Source organism: Tinamus guttatus, unplaced genomic scaffold (genome assembly GCF_059628265.1).
Source record: "Tinamus guttatus ecotype Peru unplaced genomic scaffold, ASM5962826v1 Tinamus_guttatus_pri_ptg000716l, whole genome shotgun sequence".
Taxonomy (NCBI): Eukaryota; Metazoa; Chordata; class Aves; order Tinamiformes; family Tinamidae; genus Tinamus; species Tinamus guttatus.
In genome coordinates, this window is record NW_028289250.1 from 1,548,201 (window position 1) to 1,551,952 (window position 3,752).

Here is a 3,752-nt window from a genome sequence, read left to right on the forward strand (position 1 = left end):
CAGCAGCAGGGCCCCCGTGCGCGAGTGGCTCCAGGGAAAGGGCAGAGCTGCTCAGAGAGCTGCCCCTGGAGGAGGCCCCTCGTGCGGGGAGGCCAGTGCCTCTGTGCCCCACAGCGCTGGTCCTGCCAAGGCCTCTGCTGCAGCCGTGGCCAGTGCGGCTACTCCCGCGCACCGTGTCCATGGGGCCCTCTGCCCACTGCCTGTGAGGAAAGCTCAATCCTTCCCTCCTTCCCTCCCTCATTCCCTGACACCAGGAAGTGGCCAGGGCCAACGCGGAGGGAGCCTCTGCTTACGTCTGCCAAGACCAGGGAGCGCACGGTCTCCGCAGGCAGCCCCTGGGCAAGAGAGCAGAGAGGCAGCGTGAGCACCTGCTGCCGGGGCTCTCTGCAGGGAAGGGGCTCTCTGGGCCGGCCGCAAAGCCCGGCCGCACTTACAGCACGCGAGGATCGGATGGCCTCGATGAGGAAGCCCAGGGAGGGCAGACGCGTCACCCTGGGCCCCTGGTCTCCTCGGCTGGGCATGGCGGGCACAAAGGAAGAGCTCTGTGAATGCCAGGCCTCCCCGCTCCCTCCCTACCAGCAGCCCAGCTCCTTGGAGCCCATTCCCAGGCCCTGGGCTCTGCACGGGGACTTGGCTCCGTGCTGGCTGTCCCGTTTCCCCAGCCCTCGGCCCCATTTCTGGAGGCAGCTCCAGCGGGAGCCCCCAGCACCCCCAGCCCTGGTGCCACCCACAGGCAGCTGTGTCCCCTGGCAGGGCTCACCTGAGCATGGCCTGCAGCCAGCGCTCCTTCACGTCCCGTGACCTGCAGAGCGCGGGAGAAGCAGCCTCAGGCCCTGCTGCTGCTCCCCATTGCGACACACACAGCCCCACGCAGCGCTGGCATGCAGGCACCACTCCCAAGGGCTGCCATGCCCCAAAGCCCCCTGCTCTGCGCCCCCCAGCCGGGTCCCTGTGCTGAGCAGAGCCCCGGGCCTGTGCAGGGGGCAGAGGCTGCGCGGTGCCGCCTGCGCCTGCCATGGGGCCCCTTCCTGCACAGCCCTCTCCTGCGAGCAAGTGCCTGCACTGGGCTGCAGAGACCCGGGCTCGCTCACACAGGCAGGAGGGAGCACGAGGCCCCCTGGGCTCCCCAGGACTGGTGGCTGAGCTCTGCCCTTCGTCCTGGAGAGGAGGCTGCCTCCCTCCGTCCTTCTCTCCCTCCCTCCCTCCCTTCCGTTTAGGCTCTGCCTTCTCCGCACGGGACAGCCCCAGCACTCACCAGAAGGTGACCAAGGTCACGCCGCCAGGCCACACGAGGACGAGGGTGTTGGGACGGGAGAGGCTGAAGGACACATCCTCGTACCACTCCTCGTCCTCCTCCCTCCTCCTGGGCCTCCTCCCGCGGGGCTCGCTGGGCGCCTCATCCTCCCCGCACAGCACCCAGAGCTGGCTCAGCAGCACCAGGTGCTGGAGCCAGAAGGCTGCGCGGCACCTGCCAGGAGCAAGAGCGGGGGCTGCCTTGGACGTGGCCGTGCTGGGGCTGCCGGAGCAGCCCCCAGGGCAGAGCGGTGCTGGGGGCCAGAGCCTGGGGGTGTCCCCGTGAGCCTGGGCAGGGGAAAGGAGCCTCCTGTGTCCCCAGGAGCCCCAGGAGCCAGAGCGCTGCTGGGCAGGAGGCAGCGCCGCCTGCTCCGGCCCTGCGCCCCAGGTCCCTGGGCGGGAGGCAGAGGTGCTGGTGGGGAGGAAGCGCGCCCGCAGCTGCTGCTCTTACTTGAAGCTGGCCACAGCGATGGCCTGCGGGAAGAGGAGGAGGTGGCCGGGCTTTGTCCGCCGGTGCCGCGTAAGCCACACGCGGTCGCAGAGCTGGAGCCGGGGGCTCCTGCGTGCCACGCAGCGGCTCAGCGGCGGCGGGGGCCCAGCAGCTCTCATGCCACGTGGCCCGTGGCGGGCGCCAGGCACCCCGGCCTGCAGCTGCGTGTCGGGAGCGGGGCCGCGAGCGGCCCTCCCGCCGCAGCAGTTTGCCTGCCCCATGATGTCTTGGGCAGGCTCAAGAAAATTGGTGAAACCACCAATGCTCGGTGCTTTTTCGTGCCCACAATCCGAGAGCCTGGCTCTCCTCACGCTGGCACAGCACCGAACTGAGGGACGGGCGCTCGTGGCCGTGGCTGAGGTCACAGTGGGAGCCACCAGGGCACACTGTGATGCGGTTCCCGGGCCGCACGCAGCACGGGGGGCTGCCCTTGTGGGGGCTCTGTGTAGGAAAGGGGATGCTCTAGGGCCACCCCACACCTCCAACAGCTTGCACTTTCCACGGGGCGCTGTGGGAAGGCAGCCGGTGGGGCCAGGACACCGCTGCCCCGGCCCTTCCATGTGCTGCTCTGCAGAGCTTCCAAAAGCCCCAGGAAGCCTCTCACTTACCGCGTGTTTGCTTTAAGGCAGGGCTGTTCTCGGCCCCTGCAAAGCCTCATGTGTGTCCCAAGCAAAAAAAGCACCTGGCCCAGAACAGCAAAAGAAGAGCCAGCAGCCAGCATAGAGCCGGTGTCTGTGTGGGCCCTCTGCTGCTGCCTTCTCTCCAGTGCTGCTGCCCTTGTGCAAAGGGAGCCCTGCAAGGCCACTGCCCCTTTTGCCAATGTCTCCCAAGCGAGATTTGGGATCCATTCAGCCCACCTGGCAGGGCGGCTCACTCCAAGAGACCTGCTGTGCCCACAAAGGTGCATAAATGCAGGGAAAAATTCATATTGACCTCACAAGGGTTTGCGAGAGAGACCAGGAGCACGCCAAGAGTCATGCTGAAGAGGGCTTTTGCAGGGAAGCTCTGCGAGCACGAGAAAAGCTCTCCCTGCAGCTGCTTGCAGGCTACCTCCATAGGTGTGAAAGTGAAGAGCAATGCTGTCCCGCTTCCTGAATGTGCAATGGCATGGCCCTTGCCTGCCTTCTTACAGATGCAGGAGGATGCTGCCCAGTTCTTGCTTTTCTCTTGTTCTCCTTGTTCTTTTCGAAATGAGGAGCAGCAGGCTTAGCTTGTGAAAACTGGAAGTGCGAGTGCTTCCGTAGAGCATTTAGGACTCAAGTGGTCACACAGTGTTTTGTAGGCTCTTTGCAGGAGCACGGCCTTGCAGCACTGCTCTGTTCGGCCTATCAGGCTGCATTTGATGAGTCGACCTCCAATGCAGCCTTTGCTCTTTTCCGCCACGCAGGGATGTGTCCCCCTGATCTCTCTTTGCCTGTGCAATTGTGCTGGAGAACTGCTTTCCATTTTGCTGTGGCAAGAGCCTGGTGAGCTTTGTGAGAGCTGACGCTTGCATATGCCGCGTGTCTGCAGGCCCCCAGCTTTGAGATGGTCTTTGCATTTTCCCTTGGTTTGCAAAAGAGAGAGCCCTGGAGTGCTTGGGGCTCTCTGTGCTAGGGGTGCTGCTGTGCTCTGTGGGCTTGCTGGAGAAAGAGGGGGCCTCTGCAGAAAGGACGAAGCACTTGTGAAGGTGGAGAAGCTGAGCCCAGAAAACAGAGACCATGGAGAGCACTTAACAAAACCTCCCTTGGCTCCTTGCGGCTTCATCTGGCACAAAGAGAAGGAATTATAGAATGCTTAAGGTTGGAAGGGATCTCTAGAGGTCATCTAGTCCAACCCCCCTGCGCACGCAGGGTCACCTGGAGCACGTGGCACAGGCCTGTGTCCAAGCTGGTTTTGAAGATCTCCAGAGAAGGAGACTTCACAACCTCCTGGGCAGCCTGTTCCAGTGCTCTGTCATCCTCACTATTAAGGAATTTTTCCTTAAATT